At 36.3% G+C, this 24,547-nt stretch overlaps 1 pseudogene; it reads left to right on the plus strand.

The window, feature by feature from the left end:
* The first annotated feature begins 226 nt into the window (after nt 1–226).
* LOC104455225 lies at nt 227–8,889 on the plus strand (annotated as a pseudogene).
* Nucleotides 8,890–24,547: the final 15,658 nt, after the last annotated feature.

Consider the following 24,547-nt stretch of genomic DNA (forward strand, 5'->3'; position numbering starts at 1 on the left):
CAGGAGTTATGGTCGAATTAATTCTAAAACGGTTTAGAGTTAATGCGCCGATTTAAATGTGATATGCACTGTCTATAAAAGATAATGCAAATAGCAAACCATCGGATAATGGACGATCAACAACCGACAATCGATAATTGAAAGTGCTGATACTGATTAACAAAGCACTCACACAAGAGCAATTGCTACCACGATTGCAATCGTGAGTTCTCTCAATTTCTCTCTTATGTTCAATGTGAGAATTGGTGGTGTACCTGAGCCTGTGAAGAGATCAAATGTTCTGCATCTGAAGGACGTCAGAACTAGTATTATTAGAAGACATCAAACGTTCGTGGTTAAGAATCCAAGAACATCAGAACCGGTGTCACTAGAAGGTGTCAGACGTTCACGGTCAGAGTCTGAAAAATGTCAGAACTACTGCTGTGAGGACATCAGACGTTCATGTTCAGAACCCAAAGAAACTTCTCAACCAAATTTTGGAGCACGGTACAAGGTTAATATGATTAGTCCCTTTAGCTCTTCAAAGCATTTTTATTAAAAATGCACGTAAATGTTAAGGAAACACGTGTATAAGTGTTTTTATTTCTGCTGCGATTAGACATTTGATCTTAATTTACTTATGCACGTATGCTTGTTTATCGAAACAAACACCAACATATTTATTGGCACGAAAGAACACATTCGGATCAAATACAAATCCTCTGGACAAACGAAGGAGTTTTCACGTAATCTCTTTGACGTGTACCCTCGTTCATTTTTTTTTTTTCTCTTCCTCTTTCTTTTTTGGTTTGAACACATACATTTTGTTTTGTTGATTAAGAGTGTACACAAACCACTTTTGTCATCTAGTTGTTGGAATTCTCATCAATACTCCATCCTTTGTCTTCTGTATCATGTAGATGTTCCTTTGGAAAGCTGGCAAGATCGTACTTTGGCCATATTGATAATAGCTGCCGTGGCTTCCTTGGTACTTCGAATAAAGACAGAGGTGAGACTGGCCTGCTCACAATATGAGTGTTGGTGATGCGATATTGAGATTTGTCTTAGTTTCTTTCTGGTTGCTTTAGCTTGATTTTTATTTTATTTTTTTTGGTATGTTGCCAATCCTTGCCCAAACTGACAGCGAAAGGTAATTAACCTCAAAAGAAGATGTGAAAGCTTTGCTGAAGGTATTCGTTGCTTGGTGCATATAATGGTCTTTATCAAGAATATTTTCCTGTATATCCCAGCACAAAGAGTCATTGGTATCGATCCCATTATCTTCTCGGGAGACCCGTAATCGACCTTTTTCTATTGACGCTTCAAGGAAATGCTAGTGCTCTAATGCTCTTGTGTTCTAGAGTCGACGTCTCTCATCCTGCGCTGAGGTGTTTGTTTCTTTGCTAGTTGTTCATGCTGTGCCTATCTAGTTTGCTACTTGCCTTCTTTTAGGCATTGCCTTGTGTTTTACATCATCACATACTTCCACTCATTATGTTTATTCATCTTGAGTGTAAGTTTTTGGTACTGTGATTTTTTGTACTTTTGACCTTTACTTTTTATATTATTACCTTTTACCAAAAAAAAAAAAAAAGTCATTGGCAAGTACGGACAATATAAGTTCCTACCCAGATGTACCCCTTGAATGTTTACAACTAATCATTTATTCATTTTTCGTCAAAGCAATTGAACACAAGTATCTCCTATCCGAACACCGGTGCCTAAGCCTCATCTGACATGTGAATTCATTTGCTTTTCTTTTTTTTTTCATGAATCATATGGTTTTTTTTTTTTTTTTTTGCTTGATATTACAAAACTTTAATAACTTTTTATTTAATGATCGATTATGCAATCTATTCCGTGTGTTTCTTTTAGGGCATTAAGGAAGGATGGTATGATGGTGGAGGCATTGCTTTTGCTGTTATTCTCGTCATTGTAGGTAGGGTTGAGTTAGATTACAAGACTTGTTTGTATTGGAATTTTGTTAACGCATGTATTAAGATTTGAAATCTTTCATTTAGTATCTATTCACTTTTAAAAATTTCAAGTATTGCTTCATGCCGACGATGGAAATGTTTTTGCTGATTGATCAGATGATAAATTATATTCTCAGAAGCAACTTATCATGCCACATGATTCCTTCTGATTATTCAGATCGCAACTTATATGCTCAGGAGACATGTTATGATGCCGCATGTTTTAACTTCTTCTGATAAGGTTGCAGAATAATAACATAATAAAAGACAATCAATGTTTTAATTTGCGGTGAATAATTTACTTCTTCCACTATGGATGCTCCACTATGGATGCTGTTGACTGCTGTAAGATGCAATGACATAGAAATTATTCGTGATGGGTGGTTTGTTAATTGGGATTTGATTCTTGCCTGCAGCTATAAGCGATCACAGACGGTCCCTGCATTTTCAAGACTTAAATGAGAAGAAAACAGATATACGCTTGGAAGTGGGTACTTTATATGAGATGTGTGAGTTACATTCTTCTCTTTCCTGTATGCATATGGATGAAAATGTTGTGTGTTTATAGATGTCAAGGTGGCAGAAGAATAGAAGTTTCAATAAATGATGCCATTGTTGGTGATGTTGTTCTCCTTAAGATCGGTGACCAGGCAAGTAACTAAAACCAGTTCTGCATTTGGTACCCTCCTCATGAGGACAGTGAATATGTTCTTACATTTGATGTTCACTTTTGTCTCCAGGTTCCTGCAGACAGAGTCTTGATTTCTGGTCATTCCCTGGCGATTGACAAATCTAGCATGAATGGAGAGTGCAAAATTGTAATGTCTCACGGTGATTATGCTCTCGCTAGGTGATCAATCTATCAACAAACTGGCCTTTCTTATTTTCTTTTATTGTTTCGATTAGGTTCACAAGGATGCAAGGGAACCATTTTTAATGTCTGGCTGCAAAGTTGCAGATGGCAATGGCACTGTGCTTGTAAGTATTTTTTCCATTCTTCTACTTTGCTTTCCTCATCATACTTTTCTGTGCTTTTATTTCACATCACAGAGAAGATCCACACTTCATAGTAGGCTAATTTACTTGAAACATATTGCTATGCTACCTCATTGTTTGCTAAATATGGGTTGGAAAATTGAAAGTCATGGGTTCTTGAGTTAATTTGGTAAAGGAGCATGACTCTTTTAATCTCAACTAAACTCTGTTCTGAGATAGAGGGTGGCCCCTTAAAAAAGATTTCAAGAAAGTACTGGAGATATTTAAAAATATACAGTTTATTCTGTCCTTGAGGCCTCGTTAGGAGGAGGTGAGTCAAATTTGAATTGAATGGATGGCTCTGTCCCTTTGAACGTGCACTTATACGCTTTGCTCTGGCTGTCCTGACTACCTGCGTGTTTCTCAATGGATTTCTAGCAGTAGGGTTGTCTCTGATATCAGAATTAGTTTGCCAAAAATGGTGCTTCCTGAGATGGGGGTTTACTCTATCCCAAGTCTGTCTTTATCACAAATCAAGGCTTATTTCCATCTGTCTTCTGCCTCACTTTTCTGTTTTTGCCTCTCAGGTGATGAGTGTGGGTAGTATTTCGGAAGATACTGGGGAAGAGACACTCTTGCAGGTTAGTTTCTCTAAACTCTTTTTATTTTTTTCCCTGTTTTTGGAAGTTATGGATTTTGGTTGTCATACCGATTTCTTCGCTTTTATATTAGGTGGGTATACATCTTTCATTGCTGGACTGCATGCAGCTGTTGCTGTTTTGGCTGCTCTTTTAGCAAGGTAACTATTATTGTAAGGTAAACAAAAACTGCAATTTTATTTTATTAATTCCTCTATCTCTGAAGTCCTTCCACATACTGAAACCGTAATAGATCTTACAAACTCAACCTTTGTGCAGATTTTTTACTGGATATACGAAAAATCCAAATGGCACCATTCAGTTTAGGCTGGGAAGACTATCGCTAGCATTATTGTAGATGGAGTGATCGAAAAAATCACTGCAGCAGGAAGTGTATTTCTGATGGAATAGTTTTTGTAAATTAATTTTAGGTAGCTCGTCAGTAACTTTCGAACCTTCCAGGTTACCATTGTAGCAGTTGCAGTACCTAAGGGCCTTCCTTTAGCTGCTAAACTGACGTAAGTTTGTCCACTATGAAGAACAGACTTCTTAATACAACATTTATATTGGTGATGTCCTGTCCACGGTTCTGTTGCTTTTTATCTCATTGGTTTTTTTAGAATTTGATATAGCTTGATAGTATTTCTTTTCTGTAATCATCTGCTGGCCTTTAAACGGATTTATGTGGAAGTGTACAATGTTCATACTCTCACTTTGTACCTTTGATGCAATGAGCAGACTAGCTTACTCGATGAGAAAAATGATGGTGGAAAAAGCTATGGTATGGAGATTTTCTACTCCTTACGGCGACCTTCATCTGAATTTTTTATGGCAGTAAAATGGAATTCCTAAAAAACAACAGTAAAAAGTTCAGGTGCAAAGGCTTTCTGAATGCCCGACTATGGGATTTGCCACAACTATCTGAAGTCATAAAACCGGAACCTTGACTTTAAATCAGGTACGTTGTTTTACAGGTTGCTTTTGCTGATCTAAGCATGGTGTCGAGAACTCCTTATTTTCCATTTATCTGAGTGCAAGTAGATTTGAACTCTTAAAGAGCTTTGCAGCTATTGTAGCAGTGAAACATGCCCGTGCTCACACAGACATCATATGAGGGTGTTGTCGATAACATCATTTTTGAGACAATAGTTTGACTATGAATGATACTAAAGGAGTTGTGGTTCTGGAATAAACTTTGAGACTCTTAATAACGTGAAGAAAATGTCCTTCTTGTGACAGATGAAAGTTGTCAAGGCTTATGCCAGTGGAAGAAAAGTTGATCCTCCAGACAGCATCTCAAAGTTATCAACTTCTCTGATTTCTCTACTGATTGAAGCCATTGCTCAGAATAATGCGCCTGAGGTGGGTTTGCAACTGTTGGTATCAGTGGAAGCGTGCGCTTGATGTGTGTGTAATATATCAAGGGAGCAAGGGAACTAAGAACAATGTGTGTAAGAATTGATTGGGCAAAGAAGCAACCAGAATGTTTTGTAAGAGAGTGGCGGCAAGGGAGCCCAAAGGAACAAAAGGAAGGATTTTGTTATTTGATGAGAACTACAAAGAGAAGAGGGAAGGAGCTGAACTTGTTGGTCTGCTACCCTCCACACATTGCTATTTATAAGAAAGGTTCACCGACTTATGGCCCTCAATTTATAACTTTTAGTAGAATTTTAATCCTGCGATTTTTTACTTCAACAACCGACTCCTCAAGGAAAACATCTCTGCCATATGCATAGATAATTTTATGGACCCGTCCACTCAAATTTAGTAGACTCCAGACTCTTCTTGCGGGCCAAGCACTAGATTTTTTTGGATTTTTTCATATTTCTCTAGCAAATAATTATGCTAGAAAATTCTAGGAGTAGGATCAGCATTTTAACAGCAACATCAGTAATGGCTGTTTAATAACGGCGACCAGTGATAACTTCATGTGTTTTTACTTCTTTAGACAGTGGGACATGTAGAGCTGTCTGCTTTGCCAACTGAAAAGGCCATCCTACATCAAGGTTCTTTCTTAAGTTTTATATTGCTTACTTATGCTCTTCACTCCTATATCTAGTTCATCTATTTGTTTGACAAGTGATGTCATTAGACTACTCATGATGCCTCATTTGCAGCTGGAGATGGAAATTGAAGTTGTTTGGTTAAGTTCCTCTATAATTCATGTTTTCCCTTTCAATTCTGAGAAAAAACAAGGTGGAGTTGTCGTAAAGCTGGTATATTTCTCAGTCCTTAGTTTTATTGATCACGTGTGCACTGCTGAAGAGGACATTTGCTACAACATGCACATTGTATCTTATTGTTATTTAGAGTGTGAATCTTGTCATGCGGATTGGCACAAATAAAAAGATCTAGTCATGCAGACAGTATCAGTGTCATTGCAATACCTTTTGAGATTGTACCGAGCTTTTATAACAGTAACTAAAGTTTTGGGAAAGTTGCTTTTGTACGTGAAACTAACTCCCAGACAGTCAGGACACTGTTGTTTTTGCCCTTCAACAGCTTTACTTTTAAGGCAGTATTAGTGCAGTGCTTTTCTTTGTGCTTACATCGTAAGCAGGTCTTATCAACAAAGGAGTTAAGATTCTAAGGCACAGTAAATTGGTGGAGTACCCACTTGATTAGAAAAAAAGGTGGTACAAATCTCAGCAGTTTGGGCAAGGTAACCAAGGTTTTTCAAACTTCAAATCACGATTTTACTTAGTGATGGCTTGGTTTGGGGTGTCTGAAGGACTATATTGTAGTTGAATCTGGATTAGTAAGTTCTTTGAAACTTCTAAAGTACTTATCATTCAAAAGTAGATAGTTAGAGGTCTGCTGAGCTTAAATTTCCAAAGATTATATCTGCAGATTTAATGATATTGACAAGTTCTCATAGTACAATCATCTGATTCTGTCATGTTGGATGCAATCCCATTAAGATGCTAAAATAATAAGATCTGGATATTGGTCCTTAAGTTTTAGATTGAACAGTAGTTGGATCCTATATTAGATTTGAGATTTTGCTAGCCATCACTATGGGGCAAAGGCATGCATCCTTTCTATATGATAGGTGTGTAAAGGCCTTTTACTGTTGGGTTCATGAATCATTTATTTCTTTCTCTTAAACTACTCTTTGGTGGTTTGAACAAAAAAAGAATTTGTTGTTTAAGAAAATTAAGTTTTGGTCTTGGCTGGTACTTGCTTACGATGCACACCCATATTGTGCACAGTTATTGGGTTGAGTTACAACAATGTTAAATCTCCTGCAGATTTATACTACAATTGTACTGTGATGCAATGTAAATCCATCGTTAATGATTGTTTTTAAACTTTCACGCACAGCAAGACTCAGAAGTTCGCGTGCACCAGAAAGGAGCTGCTGAAATAGTTTTGGCTTTTTGTACAAAGTACAAGGATGCAAATGATCAAGTGATGGATAAAGATCAGGTTTGGGAAATAATTGGCTATTATAGCAATTCAATAGCTGCTAGCTTTTTCCTTGCCGAAATCTTTCACAGTGCTACTATAGTTTGAAGTAATTTTGACAAATCTACATTTCATTAATGCCATGTTTTTTTCTGTGACAGCAGAGCACATATTTCTGGTATTGCACTTATGTTCTTCATGGGATTATGCCTTGACATTTTCCTGATCTAATTTTGACCATTTATTTTTGGAAGTTTTGTGCATTACACATTACATTCCATGGGAGGCAGATCTTGAATCCTCTGTACTACTCTTTCCTACACAACCATTCTTGAATACCTTGTATTATGTATGTATTTCACATTTGTTGCTTTTATATTCATGGTTACACTTATATCCATGATGAGGCTTTTTGCATTGTTTCAGTGTCAAGGTGGTAAATTGTTTTCTTCATGTTTTCTTGCCTTGTTAGAAGTCATTAATGATATTGATGGAAGATCGTTAAGTGAGTTTCCTCTTGTTTTGCAGAAGATGTATTTCAGAAAGGCTATTGAAGATATGGCTACTGATAGTCTGCCCTGTGTTGCCATTGCATATAGATCATATGACATAAAAGACATTCCTCTAGATAAAGAACAGTAAACCAAGTGGGCATTACCAGAGGATGAGCTTATCTTACTGGCTATTGTGGGCATAAAGGTAATTCTTGTCTAGCAGTGAACAAGATATTAAGTGAAAAGGACATCATTGATTTCTATTTGTTTTTATTTCTGGTTATGAAAGTTTCACTGCAAGATGATATGTCTCTAGGAATGCTTAAATTGTTGGAGGTTTTCTAACATTCAGAGAAAACTTCTGCTTTGGAAAATTCAGTTCTTTTCCATGACTTTGAAGAGTTCTTGTTGGGGACCTATTGAAATTTAATGTTTTTGTTATTTCATTGACACCAGCTGGTTGATCCAACTTTTTGAATAACTTTTTCTGGAATCCATAGAACTCTGTCTCGGTACAAGTAGCTGGCAAGTGAAGAAAGAAAATATTTTCTTACATTTGGCCGGATGCGCTGTTAATCATTTGCTGTACTTACTCTTAATATGTATGCAGTTTAATCGTCAGAATGATGAATTCTCTTGCACACTCAAATTATGCAGGATCCTTGTCGTCTTGAAGTAAAAGATGCCATGAAACTATGCCAAAATGCTAGAGTTAAGGTATGTTAATATTTTTTATCATTTTTTTCAGTTGGTTTATTTGGGGATATGATCCTTCATCCTTCTGCTGCTTCTTTTTAATTACTTCAGGAACTCAAAATTTGAGTTTCTCATCATTTGCATCCTTTGAGGTGGTCATATTGGATATTTATGTTGGTTCAGTGCTTTTCTTCGGAAAATGGATTGACCATAATTCATTGTTGTATAATGAAGTTGATATGAAGGGTAAGACATAGAGGTTCTGTTTACGATCGCAATTGGGAAGTACATTGTCATTTAGTCATTTCAGTAAAGGGTGCTTTCAAGATACTTTCTTAGGATGCTAATCATTGACGCTGGATTCCAGATAGTAATTTGCGGCAGCATTACAGATTGAGGATAGGTACTTATCTAGATGTGACCTCGGTATGTGATTCTGTCAACGACGAAGACCACAAAGACGCCCAAGTCACCGAAGTAAGAGTTCTTTGCTGCTTTTCTGAGCGCGCCAAGTTTTCAAGATTTTCAGTTGCCTTGCCGCTAATTTTCCTTTTCCTCTTGCAGGGTTTCTGAGTTAATCTTGAATAAGCTGGGACAGTGTGTGTCTGTTTACAGGACGACATGATAGGTTGACAGCACACTCCTGACGTAGATGGTTTATTACGTAGTTCTGACACGATGGCTCACTTCCCTTTTGAGATTTTTCCAATGCATTTGCATGGCTTCCAGTGAAAGTTTCTATTCACACTTTGTGAGAATTGGACATGACTTAGGGGAAACTTTTTCATACAGAATTTGTTTCTCCTCTGTTCCAGTGAAGTTGAATCTGGTGAAAGGGCGTTACGTGCTTGCAGTTTGACAAAGGCCTTTTGACTAAAAGACTCGACTTATCGTGATTTTCATAGGAGAAGACGGGTTGTTCTCAAATAATATCAAATAAGTCTGATTTCAGCCAAGCCATAGTCGCATTTGGCTTTCTCATGAACTTTACACGACAACGTTAAGGTTCTTTAATTTCAAAAGGCATTTCACTGTTTTCATCTCTGAGGTCCCCACCTTTGGGTTTCTTCCATTTTGGGACCAGATGAGACCGCTGGCTAAAGCATCTTTTTATCCCCTAAGCGAAGCTAAACCAATTTATAGACACATTAGAATTACATTTGTTGCAACATAAAGGAAAATAGTTAGGCCATGCTTTTGAGAGTTACTTCTGCTAAAGCCTGGAGGGTTTTGTTAACCAAACATGATAGATTCAATAAGCTCGGAGGAGGTTAATATCTCATATTCTGGAAATGAAAAGTTCAAAAAGCAAGGACTAGGTTTTCTCCCTCGCTGTACAAGATATCTGTGACACACCCTTTTAGCTTGCGATAGAGCAGACCATGGATGATACATGGCATTTCCGACCGTCGGCGCATAGTTTCCCCTGCAACAGGCTGGAGATTTGAGGCCTTTTTGAACGCCTTCACACAGAACAATATCTTCCATCTGCAATTCCCCAAATACGTGAGGATCGTAATGCCCAAGTGTTGGTTCTACGGAATGGATATATGTTTTACTTTCCTATGCCTGGACTCTTTCACTATCTTGCAGAGTGTTCTCTACGAAAATCTAATCATCCTGTAATCGAAGGAACTGGATTAGATGAATTACTGAAAATGATGGGAAATTTGAAGGAGAAAAAAACTTGAACTTGAATAGCTATGGACATCTAACTTGACCATGTTGAGAAAACTTGCATAATTAATTCCCCATGAACTGGAACACCATCAAAAGATTCAGCATCATGAGAAAGCGTTAAATGTGTGGAATGATGAATTTAAGATGATCCCACAGGACAAATGAATTAATGGATGTGAGTAGTGTCAAAAGTGACAAGGGATGAACTAGAATATGAAAACAGAGTTTCTGGAGGACAGTGAAAACTGATTGTTTTACAGGATATGATAGTAGAATAAATGAGAACATGTACAGATCCGTGTCTTTAGCTACTTAGCTCTACTTTCTAAAGGCATGCTGCACTATGACGTACTCTATTGCCGCTAACCTTTCCTGGAGGTAATAACTATCAGCCAAAGGGCTGAAGGCATGCATATTCAACGCCACATCTTGTGAAGTATTCATCACCATGTAGCACTTTATCCTTACGAGGTTCAAAAGGTGGTTCTCATGCATAACACTTTGTTGTGCATGGCACTTAGTTTTACGGATGAGTTACAAAGACTGAGCTTGATTCCGCCTGGATTGGACAACTCAATTTTTAGGGCCAAGTAGTTGTGAGCCGTGATTTCGAGGTCCCCAATATTTTTATTGGGCTAGTCTGGCCCATTTCAGACCTTAACTTCTTCGGCCTAGACTGACTCGAACAATTACTAAAAAAATATAAAAATATGTAATAAATAAAAATATAAAAATAAATAGTAGAAAGAACATTATTTATACTTAAAGCACTTCAATAAAGTCCATATAAAAAAACAGAGTAATTTTTTAGGCCCAAAATATAACAACTAATCTACTAAAAAGAAAAATCAGGCTTGGCCCTAGTTGGCTTGGGGCCGAAGACATTGAAAACTGGCCCTTTCAACCCATCTTCACCCTTATTGAGTTCTTACAGTTCATAAATATCGATCCAATAGTCAGTGCATATACTTGACATTCGATATCACACTTGACAAATGCTATTAACACAAGCGATCCGATTTACATATAGAATATGATATATGATTTACAAATACTAAAGACATTAAAATCCACAAACTCGATCAATCAACGTTTCACTTGTTAGACATCAATTTTTTTCACTTTAATCGGATCAATATCTTCTAGTTATCTTTTCTCTAACTCAAGAAACACAAACTGAATACCCCACTAGTCTCATTTTATATATCAAAATCTCTCTTTCGACCAAATGGACTTGTATATAATCTGATATATCTCTTTAGCAGTGGATTGATGCATTGATTAGTCACGAGTCATGTATCAACTAATTACAAAAACTATTCCTAACTAAGCTAATATGTAAGTGGTGTCCAAAATCTCATGATTGTGAACGACTTATCTTTAAACTAAAACCGGGGACAAGAGCATGAACTATGAAATACTATTACATAGCCACTGAAATAGCGTGGCGACTGGGTATAATTTGAGAGTGGATTCATTGATTACACATTTGACGGAATGACGAGTCTTCGTCTCCGTGGACTTCTTAATCCTCACTTAATTGACGGGGCATTAATAGACTAAGCAAGTCCACCACTGCATATTGAAGTCAATAAGACATGATGGAGTACAGCCACTTTGTTTGATTGACAGAATAAGCTCCATCATTAATAATTATGAACTGGACAATATTCTATTATATATTTAATATTTATATACCGAACTACACGACAGACTTTGATTGGACAATAAGTCATATGCAACAATTAATAAAAATAATTAGTGTGTTTGATATTTCTCTTTCTAGTTTTTTTCTCGAAGACGTGGAAATAGGAATAACACTACAAGCATTACTATAATTCCTTAATGGACGAAATGGCGCACTATCTGGCAGGGGCGTAGTCATCAATTAAGTGTTGGAATTAGCGTTTGAATAAAATTTGTCAGTGGGAAAATGATGATGGGGAATGGAAATTCAGTTTTCTACTGCAACATCCTTTATTCTCAAATTACGTAAAAGTCCCTTTAAGCATTATCGACGTTTGTCTGACAATTGTTGAAGCTTATTTTAAATTGTTTTTAAATTGCTATACCAAAACGTATCGTAAACCTTATGTAATTTGTGCCATCTGATCAATTTTAACTAGCCGACATTGATGTGACCTTTTTTAAATAATATTTTGATAATTTTTTAATTTATATATATTTTTCTTTTATTTTTTCCTTTTCCCTTAGGGGTGAGATGCCCTTGCCAGTGTTGGGCAAGGGTATCGCGGCTCTTGTTACTTCACTCACCTAGATCAAGCAAGGGCGTCACGGCCCACGCTAGATCTAGGTGAAGGGCCATGCTCCCACCCCTTGTTGGCAAGGGTTGGACACCCTCACTAGCCTTGAGGGAAGGGGAAAAAATTAAAAAAAACAAAACAAAAAAATAAAATAAATTCAAGAAATTATAAAAATATTATTTAAAAAATGCTACATTAGTACCGATGGGTCAAAGTTGACTAGATGGATTGAACTAACATAAATGTATTGAATTGGCAAAAAAAAAAGTTTAGAACTAAATTAACACAATTACAGTAAGTTTAAGACTTTTTTGGTAATTCTTCCCAACCTCTATGTCTGTTATACTAATTTTAACATTCAAACTTAGTGTTTTCTTGAGCAAACCTATGAAAACAACCGTATTACACATATGTACATGTATTGGGGATCAATCCTAAGTAGAATTAAGAAAATTCACTTACTAGTGGTCCAATTTCAAATCCAGACGGCACCTCTATCTCATGGATGACCACCTAAACAATGTGAAATAAATTAGACTTCCCTCCAGACTTCATCCACACATAGTAGAGTCTTGGTTGGCCATTCTATAGGAATCAAACATATGATGGACTAATACATTTTCACGCATGGCTCTTGTTCCGCCACTTCCTAAGAGTCAAATAAACCATATAAAATAGTTACTCATTATTCAGTTTATGAATGCAATTTAATTTTTTCGGCATTTACGTAATTTATATAGTACTTTCCAAATGTTCGCTAAACATTATATTTACATGGTGCAACCACGAAATCAATCCTTCTTATGCCAAATCACATAGATAAATTCCTTTTATCACAATTGCATAATATCTTGATTGATGTTGACATATCACTAGATGTCAAAATTTCACAATATTTTAATTCCAGCAAGCAATCATCTCAATGTTACAGACGCAAATCACCAATTAAGTGATTGACCATCTCTTCTAGGGATAGAAAATGCTATGATAGTACACCACATGGATGAAATTCTATGATGCATACTGCACGGTCGATCCCGCTAATATACCCAAGTGGTCGCACATGAAAGATTCCGGAGATGGCTCTCATAAGTTCAAGATGTGGTTCCAACCGTATAGCACTTTACCTTTACGAGGTTCAAGATGTGGCTCTCATGCATAACACTTTGTTGCGTATGGCACCTAGTTTTATGGGTGAGTTACAAAGATTAATCTTGATTTTTCCTAGATTGGCCAATGTCAATTTTCAAGCCCAAATAGATCCGAGCTGTGATTTCAAGGTCACCAATATTTTTATTGGACCGGTTTGGACCATTTCAGGTCTCAACTTCTTCATCATAGACTGAGTCAAACAATTACTTAAAAAATATAAAAATATATAATAAATAAAAATATAAAAATAAATAGTAGAAAGTACATTATTTATACTTAAAGTGCTTCAATAAAGTCGATATAAAAAAATAGAGTAATTTTTTAGTCTCAAAATATAATAACCAATCCATTAAAAAAGAAAAATCCGGCTAGGCCTGAATTGGCTTGCCAAAAAACATTGAAAACTAGCCCTCTTGATCCATGCTCACCCTTATTGAGTTCTTATAGTTCACAAATATCGATCCATAGTCGGTGCATATACTTGATATTTGACATCAAAGGTGACAAATGCATATTAACACAAGCGATTTGATTTACATATAGAATATACGATTTACAAATACTAAAGACATTAAAATCCATAAACTCGATTAATCAACATTTCACTTGTAAGACATCAATTTTTTTTTTTCACTTTAATCAGATCAATATCTCCTAGGTCTCTTTTCTCCAACTCAAAAAACACATATTGAATACCCCACTAGTTTCATTCTATACATCAAAATCTCTCTTTCGATCAAATGGACTCGTATATAATATGATATATCTCTTTATTGGTGGATTGATGCATTGATCAGTCATGAGTCATGTATCCACTAATTACAAAAACTATTCCTGACTAAGCTATTATGTAAGTGGCGTCCAAAATCTCATGATTGCAAACGATTTATATTTAAACTAAAACTGGGGACATGAGCATGAACTATTACATAGCCACTAAAATAGCATGGCGACTGGGTATAATTTGAGAGCGGATTCATTGATTACGCATTTGACGGAATGACGATTCTTCGTCTCCGTGGACTTCTTAATCTTCACGTAATTGACGGGGCATTAATAGACTAAGCAAGTCCACCACTACGTAGATATGATGGAGTAAAACCACTTTGTTTAATTGACGGAATAAGTTACTTCATTAATAATTGCTATATTGTATATCTAATATTTATATACCGAACCACATGGCAGACTTTGATTGGACAACAAGTCATATGCAACAATTAATAAAAATAATTAGTGTGTTTGATATTTCTCTTTCTAGTTTTTTCTCGAAAAAGTGAAAGCGGAGAAGACGTGGAAATAGGAGTAACACCACAAGCATTACAATAATTCCTTAATGGACGAAATGGCGCACTATCTGGCAGGGGCCGAGTCATCAATTAAGTGTTGGAATTAGCGTTTGAATAAAATTTGTCAGTGGCAAAATGATAATGGGGAATGGAAATTCAGTTTTATACTGCATCATTTCTTCTCAAATTACATAAAAGTCCCTTCCAAGCATTATTGACGTTTGTCTGACAATTGTTGAAGCTTATTCAAATTGTTTTTAAATTGATATACCAAAACGTATTGTTATGATATTTTTCCCACATTGGTTTTAATTATTTTACCTATAGTTATTTAATTTTCTTTAATTTGGATTTCATCGGAGTTAATTTCCACATTGAATTAAAACTCATGAATACCGAGATTTCTCATGTAACCTCGAGAGATTGATTCTATTTAACTTTTGTATGCTCAATAGATTGTTGGGTTCCATCTGTCAGTTGTAGGAGCGACCATATGTAGATAAAAGTGAACCCTCGAATCGTTTAGGAGTTGTATGTAAATTGTCTTCAAAACTAAAATTCATTTGATCATCCTGAAGAAGTTCTGTTCACTGGAATTTGACTCTCCGACGAAATACCTTTTACCAAAAGTCTTTCTTCAGTTTTTATTTATTAGATGAGACAAGTTCTGTGGCGATTTTGGATAGAAAATATTACAGGCACACATGAAAACTAACAACTTTACTTCAAACGGAACTAAAAGTACACAAACTTTGCCAAAATATTATTGACAATAGAGTGTGAGGATATAAAGATGCAATGTCGGAATTTAATCGATGACGAAGTATCCATAAACTACAACAAAGATACACTTCATTCCACTTGGCACTTAGTCTAAGGGGTGAACAAAAAAGACTCAAAGCCCGAAAGGACGGACTAGCTCAAATTGGACATGATCGAATAGCCAAGATTTCCGACTGCCCTTTTTTCCTGTTAGGCCCAAAAACGCTTGGAATGGCTCAAACTGTGTTTTTAGAAATATGCATAAATTATAAATACATACAAAAATGATTTGAGGCAACAATATAATAACTAATCTATCTTAATTATAAATAAAAAAAAATGAGGGCAACGTCTGGACCGGCCTAGTTTATTCGGTCCAAGCCATTTTATTTAACTTCGGACCGAGCCAGCTCGTGGATCGGGACCGGAAATTCCACGGACTTGTCAATCCTTACGTAATTGATGGGTTATTACTTGACTTCTCTTTCTTTCATTTTATTGGGGAATCGTCGTCGGCTTACATGACAGATTTGATGGAATGTCCAGTCTGTCTCCAATCTGTTCAGTCTTCATTCTTCAGGAGAGAGAAAGCGATATTTAAGGTAATAAGCAATATTCTTATTCTGTTATTTATTCGGTATCCTCCTCCCTTTCTTCTTTGTTATTACCTTCCATATTGCTTTCTCTCTCCTCAACTTTTTAAGATGTTTCCTGTTGGATAATGCCATATTACATGATAATATTAATGTTCTAAACCATATCATGACTAACAACAGTATGTAATATCATCTATAAAACAGTTTTAGTCTGTTTGAAATATGAATAACACTACCTTCACACACAAAGAAGAGAACACTAGAAGTGCGAAAAATAATGTACGGCACTCACTTTAGTACTATTTTTTTTTTGGATCATTTAAGCGTCACTTTAAAAAAAAAAAATCACTTAAATGCCACTCTAATCTGGATCATTGAAAATCTGACGTGATCATATTTTATTAATTTCTCAGTCTTACGTGGCTCGTTGACATACCCAATCAACATATAATCCCTAGACGATGTCAAAGTTATAAATAGTGATGGTTTAAGTATAAATTTATTTAAAGTGATCATTTTAATGCCAGTCGTTGTTAAAATGCAATCATTTCGGTACTAAGCATGCCATGTGGAAATGTTTGGTGGATTGGATTTTTCAAATAATATGCCAAGTCATATAAAAATTTTATTTGTAAAAGTTACGTATTATTTTTTGCCGGCATTTCTCATCATTGGTAGTTAAGTAATCTGACGAAAACTTTTAATCCTAAAGTGAGCGTCGTACACAATTTTTGACATGTCTAGTATTCTTGTGCTATAAAATTTCTTATTAGATGAAATAACATGCCATGTGGGATGCACCATATCATCAAACAAGTGCGAAATCAGTATACAAATAAAGTTTGCCAAAAAGAGGAGATAAATGGGGCGAGATCAATTACAGGGACCTTATTTTTCTATTACACCATCATTTCTGCAAAAGCATTTAATTAATTCCGATTTAAGAGTTTCATGCTCGTGGAGCCAACCATGGGAATCAATACGATGTTATTGTATATGACTAGGAGGATGAAATTATAAACCCAAGGTTCAGAAAAGATCTAGGTATCTTGTTTGATAGGACGAATCAGTACAAGCATAATACCTTCATTTAGAAGATCACCAAAAAATAGTTCATGTTCGAGTCCATTAATAAATACCAATTAGGATATGTTAATACGGTTCACCATACGCCACATCCTTAACGTGGGATTTCTTGTGTCAAAACACCCTCAAATCTATATCCAGCACAAAATTGACAAGCAATTCTCTATGGAGACAAGCTTGAATCAAGCTAGAACTTTTTGATTCTTACCTCAATTGATGTAGTAACTCTTCATAACGCTTTATTCTTCAATTTCCTCATACCAAATGCATCTAACTTGCTCCATGAACATGACAAAATTTAGCGTCATAATCATGGAAACCCCAATATCTTCTTCTCAGTTTGTCTTTCCTCTGTCCCATTCCTTCTATTCCCCCCCCCGCCCTCTTCTCTCCCTCTTCCTCTCCCTCCCTCTCCACTGTCTTGCTTATCTCAGCCTCAACAAGGAGATCCAAAATAGATTAGCCACCTTAATGAGTCATTATATCCAATCAACAGTCCCAGTGTCCACTATAGACTTTAAAATCAAGATATAATGGACTAATACATTTTCGTGCATGGCTCTTGGTTGGCCACTTTCTAGGAATCAAACAAACCATATGAAATTGTTTTTTCATTATTTAGTTTATGGATTTACTTTTATTTCGTAGGCATTTACATCATTCGCACAATGTATGAGGTACTTTGCAAATGTTCATTGAACATTATATCTACATGGTGCAACCGTGAACTTAATTGTCTTCTCCCAAATCACATATATATTCCTTATTATCAGAACCTTGTAATATCTCGTATGGATGTCGACATGTCACTAGGTGTCAAAATTTTAGTCTGCAAACGCTATTAGTGAGTTAACCTCAATATTGAGTAAGCAAATTATCGACCGAACAAATAATTGCCCACCTTTTCTTGGAATTGTAGATGCTAGTAATAGTAAATCACACAGATGATATTCAATGATGCAAATCATATAGCGAATCCCACCAATATACCTAGTGGTCACACTTGAAGAATATTAAAGGTGGCTCCCATCGGTTTAAGAGGTGATCCCCATTATGTAGCACTTTGTCTTTATAAGGTTTAAGAGATGGCTCTCATGAAGTAGCGCTTTGTCTCACGTGACACTTAATTTTAGGTCTATATAGGCCCGGGCCAAGATTTTGAGCTCCCTCTTATTTATACTAAAAGTACTTTGATAAAGCCATATATAAGTTTAAAAATAAACATATAAATTTGTGATATTTTGATGCGAAAAGTCTAATAACTGATTTATTTTAATATAAAAAATAAAAAATAAAAAATAAATTGGGCAACCAGCCTGGACCTCTTTTTCGGCATCTGCTGAGCCTAAAGATTTCGTGGATATGTCAATGCTCACATCATTGATGGGGATACTAAAAGATCTATCTCTTCTTCTTTTTTTTGGAATCCTCACGTTATCGATAGGGAATATGAGGCACCAATTTGTTCAACCTTAGTCTCCATGGACTTCACGGATTATGAATCTGCATCCATCATGTCATCTCCAACAACGAGTCCTATTCTCGTGTTCTCTACGACAAGGTGTGCAACTCACTCTCAAACTTTTTCCACATGATTTTGGTCCTAGAAAATATATCCTCAACAATGTATTTCATTTCCCCTAGTTCCATTTGACCGCCTAGGAACTGGGAACTAGTTCTTTTAGTTCGGTTCTTGGTTCCTTGGTAGGACTAGATCAGATCCAAAATCGATCACCCCTATCATGACCTAGCTCTTGTCACTGGCGAGCCACATTCATCTGTAGACAGTTGTGATTATTTGACTAACGTTATTTATCGAGGTAGAAGTAAATTCCAAATATTTACTTCCTATTTCTAAAAGGAAATTTTTATCTGCATATATATTGATATTTTTACATGTTATTCTTATCTGGATTAACATATAAATTTCATCACTTAAGATTTCGAAAATGTTGGCACTTATGTTATTTCCATAAATGTGTTGGACCTATATCAATGCACAAATACTTAAAAAGCACTTACCACCACTTAAAACTAGCTTCCAAAGGAGGAATTTGAGTCTAGTTCTTCAAGATACAACTCAGCAAACCCCGCCTATATCAAGAGCAACATTGACAAGCAATTCTCAATGAAAACGAGCTTGAATCAAAGCTAGAACCGCTGATTCTTCCCTCAATTGATAAACTAACTCTTCATACCACTTTATTCTTCCATTTCCTCATAGCAGAAGCATTAACTTGCTGCATAAACATGACAAATTTAGCTTTATTACCATGTAGACTCCAAAATCTTCTTCTCCGTTTGTCCCTCTTTCCTCTGTCCCCTTCTTGTTTCTTTCTATTTCTTTTCTCTTTTTCTTCTCTCTCCATTGTCTTGCTTGTCTCCACCACAGCAAAGAGACCCAGATAGATTAGCCACCTTAATGGGTCATGAAATCCACTTAACTATCCAAAGTGTCCACCATGGACCTTAAAATCATGATATAATGGACTAACACATTTTCTTGCTCTTGGTCCGCCACTTCCTAGAAATCAAAGAAACCATATAAAATTGTTATTCATTATTCAATTTTATGAATTCACAATTATTTCTTGGGCATTTACATACTTTATGTAAATACGAGGTGCTTTCCAAATTTTCGCTAAACATTATATCCATATGGTGCAATCGCGAAATCAATCTGTCTTATCACAAATCACATAAATTTCCTTATTATTAAAACCTAGCAATGTCTCATATCGACACTTAAATTTTGATTAAATATTTATAATTAAATTATATAAAAAAATTAGGGATCAATTCGGCCTTAACAAAAAAGGATTTGGAGTGTTGTGTGCCTGGCCTGAGTGTTGATGTTCTTGAATTGGCAAGCAAACCTTCGGGTGTCCTGGCCGTGCTCAAAGGAAACAACGATGAGGGCAAAAGAAAAAGGAATAGAGAAGAGTAATAAGGAGAACAGGAAAAGAAGACGGTCGCGTTGGGGGTCGAAAAGAAATAAAATAGAAGAGGGAGGGGTGACAATATTATAAAATTAAAAAGTCTACCTTTTGTCTCTTGGTCAATAGTGTACGAAAGTGTGGCTCACGTGAGAGAGCCGAGGGAGTCGACGTGGACTAACACTTGTTCAGGTGTCACGCTCTGAATGGTTCAGAGCACAGATTGCGTGGCATTGTTAGGGTACCTAATATTTTCTCCTCTTCTCTAGTCTGACCACACGTAGAGAATAGGACAAGATAAGAAAGAGAGAGAAAAAGAGTGAAGAAAGTGGAGAAAGGGAGAAAAACATCGTCCTCTTCCTTAGGTCTTCATCCCGGCGCTGCTGCTCACTCCAGGCGAGAACATGTTGGAGAAATCTTCTTGAAGTGTTTTGAAGTTGACAAAACGTTTCTATCGCCCACTAGTCTGAAGGCTTGCAAACTCTACTATTTAAAGTCGAAGACCTCCTGACAGCCCGGACTCAAGACTCAAAGTCTATCCTCATTGTGATCTCTAATCCGTTGAAGAAAGGTTATCCGAACTGGATGTTTCATTAAGGATTTGACCTTATCAACTGGAGAAGATCTCGTGGCTAGAGAAGACATAACGGAGTCCTTTGATTGATCGAAGATTGACTCGATAAATTGAAGATCCGGTGATTGCCTAAATATTATTGGAAGGTTCTACTTATGGAAACCGAGATCCGATTGTATGGGCGAACGATTGATGGGCTATCAACACGTTCCTTTAATAGCTTGAACAATCTTCCTAATTGATTACGTCCAACGGGTAGATTGGAGGAATTCCTTTGGTAAGTGCCAACGGGTATGATGGCATAAAGGAGTATATAAGGAAGACTGTCTTAGTTGTTCAAGGTGTGCGCGATAGAAGAATTCCAAAGTCTCGAAGCTCCTTTTTGTTTAGACAAATCCTTTGAGCGAACACTTGTATACGAAAGAGAGAGTCTATATTTGTGAGAAATCTTGAGGAGGTGTGGTAGAACATCTACACTGTGAAATCAAGGCAAAGCTGTGCTGTAACTTCTCGTTTGTTCATAGTGGAATCCAGCCAATAGGCTGTCAATGAAGAAGAGTGGACGTAGGCTTGATATAAGCCGAACCACTATAAACCGCATGTTCAATTTTCTCTTCTCTCAGTCTTACTTTGATTATCGTTTCCTTCAACTGTCTAGTATTGTGCAATTGTTGAAGAAAAATCCTTTATATACCTATTCACCCCCCTCTAGGTACTCATACTAGCAATATCGATTGGTATCAGAGCCTGTGTACTTACTTTATTTGAAGTGTTTTACTTCGTAGTAAAAGATCCATGGCTATTATGCTAGCACCAGAGCTGATGGAAGGGCAAAGCAATACCAGACCACCCTACTTTGATGGAAAGAATTACAACATCTGGAAGAACAAGATGAAAGCTTTCCTACGATCAAAGGATCCTCCGAATGGGACGTTGTAGAAAAGGAATTACTCCTACCACGCATCAGTCTCTGAAAGAGGAAAAGAAACTGATGAAACCAGCGGAATGTCTCAGGAAGAAATAATCAAAAGACAAACACTCGATGCAAAAGCAATTTACTCCTTATATTGTGCTTTATCACCAACTAAATATAATAGAATATCTTCTTGTGGTACAGCAAAAGAAGTTTGGGACAGTGCATATCACCTATGAAGGAACAGACGAGTGAAGGAAACAAGAATCAACATTCTTCTTGATCAATACGAAGCCTTCGAATGAAACCAGGAGAATCTATATCCGACATGTTTAGTCGTTTTACAGATATTGTGAATGGTCTTGAAAATCAAGGTCAACCAACTTCGATCCCATGAAGGTAAACAAGCTACTGCGTGGACTCTCCAGGATTGGAATCACATAAAGACTTCGATAAGAGAGACGCAAAGAATTATGCCACTGTTTGTCGACGAGCTAATTGGAACTCTTTAGTCTTATGAAGTGGAACGGATCAATGAAGATGAAGATCCAAAAGGTAAGAAATCCATTGCGTTAAAATCAAATGATGATTCTAATTATACAGATTCTGAAGATGATATGGACGATGAGGAGCTTGCTCTCATGATAAGAAAATTCAGAAAACTGAATAGAAAAGGAAGAAGGTTCAACTCAAAGAAACAAAGCTTTCAAAGATAGCAGACCAAGTCTGTTGATGATGAGGAATCAAACAAAGACGTAGTCTGCTTTGAATGTAAGAAAAATGGACACATCAGACCCAACTGTCCTCTTCTGAAGAAGAAGAGGAGGAAAAGCTGAAAAATTTCGAAAAGCTCTCAAAGTCGAAACCTGGAGTGACACAGAGTGTGAAGAAAGTGATAATGAATATGCCAATCTATGTCGATGGCACAATCGACTCAGACTGGATCGACTCGGACATGTGAATTTGAGGCAAGTAATTTTAAAATTCCTGTCAAAGTTTCTAAATATATTGATGAACTATGTTTTAGTCTTAAGACTTCTCTCAAAAGAATTTCCGAACTGAAAAAGGAAAACTCAACTCTAAAACAAAAGGAAAATGTTTTAGCAGAAAGAGTTAAAAGTCTAGACTTGTCTGTTTCCAATCTTAAAGAAAATGAAGACAGTCTTTTAAAAGAAAATGCTTTTTAAAAACATACTTATCAAATATATCAAAGAAATTTTTCAATAGGGTCTGAAAACTTGAGAAAATTCTTTTCAGCACAAAGACCTTACTTCAATAAGTCCGGTCTAGGTATGACAGAAGAAACAATTCCCTTAATTGATTTTCCTAAAGTGAAAGAAAGAATTAAGAAAAGACTCTCGAGTGAGGTTTATAAAAATCACTTCAAGAAAGTTTTTGTAAAATCTGTAGGTAGAAATGCTCTAAAATGTTCAAAATGCAACAGTCCGGATCACTTTGAAAAAGAGTGTCCTATGGTTTGGAAACCTGTTAAGAAAATATGGGCTAATACTGCTTATGTTACTAACTCCAAAGGACCCAAGAAAGTTTGGGTACCAAAGAAAGCTTGAGACTGTTTTTTAAATGCAGGTCACCGTCAAGAAAAAGGTAAAGTGGTATCTTGACAAAGTGGATGCTCAAGACACATGACAGAGACTCAAAATGTTTCATAAAGCTTGCTCAAGTAAATGGTGGAAAAGTTTCATTTGGAGGAAACAGCAAATGAAGTATTGTGGGATTTGGAACTGTGAAAATTGGAAATCTTACAATAAGTAATGTTTCCTTAGTAGAAGGACTCAATTACAATCTTCTCAGCATTAGTCAACTGTGTGATACTGGTTTTAAGATCTTCTTTCAAGAAGGAATATGTTCTGGAATCAGTAAAGACTCTACTCAGTCTTTCATGGGTCGTAGACATGGAAACATATATCTTCTGGATGTGAAACCAAATGAATCGCAATGTTTTATCTCAATTCAAGACGAAGCAAGCTTATGGCACAGAAAGCTTGGTCATGTCAACATGAAACAATTAGCCAAAATCTCATCAAAACAGCTTGTTCAAGGACTACCCAAATTATCTTATCAAAAGACTGATCCATGCACTCCATGTATTCTGGGAAAACAGGTAAGAAATTCATTTAAGCCAATAAATCATGTCTCTACTAATCATGTACTACAGTTGCTGCATATGGATCTCTTCGGACCAACCATAACACAGAGTATTGGAGGTAAGAAATATTGCCTAGTAATTGTGGATGATTACTCCCGTTTTACTTGGGTATATTTCCTTGCAAGTAAGTCCGAAACCTTCTCGTATTTTGAAAAGTTTGCTAAAAAGGTTCAAAATGAAAAAGGATGTGTTATCTCAAGTATAAGAACGAGATCATGGAGGTGAATTTGAAAATCAAGATTTTACAAAATTTTGTGATGAATCTAGCTTTAGTCATGTGTTCTCCTCTCCATATACTCCTCAAAAATGGAGTTGTGGAAAGAAAGAACAGATCTCTTCAGAAATGGCTAGAACTCTTTTAATTGAAAGCAAGATTTCTTCACGATTTTGGGGCTGAAGTCAATTTCAACAGCATGTTATATTATCAATAGAGTCTTCTTAAGACCTATTCTAGAGAAAACCCTTATGAATTGTTCAAAGATAAGAAGCCTATTGTTTCATACTTTCATGTATTCGGTTGCAAATGTTTTATATTGAAAAATGCAAAAGATCGAGTTGGTAAGTTTGAAGAAAGATCGATGAAGGTATCTTCCTTGGATATTCTACATCAAGCAAAGCCTTCGAGTCTATAACAAGAAGAGCCGTCTGTGGAGGAGTCAATGAATGTCAAATTTCAAGACTCAACGCAAGATGAATCAAGTCGACTCATCAAGAAGAGGTCTAAACCTCGCTCCGAGACATTCCAAAGCTTACAACTCAAGAAGCATCTCGGACTATGGAAAACCTTCATCGGGATGTTCGTGAAGATCCAAACAAAGAGATCTTCAACCGACAAATCAACAAGTAATTGGAAGCATAAGTCCAGTCATCCCAAAGATCTTATAATCGGCGAAATAAATGAAGGAATTCGAACCAGATCCAAAAGGCGAGAAGAGGTGCTGTGGCTCTCGTTTCTGAAATTG

The sequence above is a fragment of the Eucalyptus grandis genome, chromosome 7 (genome assembly GCF_016545825.1).
Source record: "Eucalyptus grandis isolate ANBG69807.140 chromosome 7, ASM1654582v1, whole genome shotgun sequence".
Taxonomy (NCBI): Eukaryota; Viridiplantae; Streptophyta; class Magnoliopsida; order Myrtales; family Myrtaceae; genus Eucalyptus; species Eucalyptus grandis.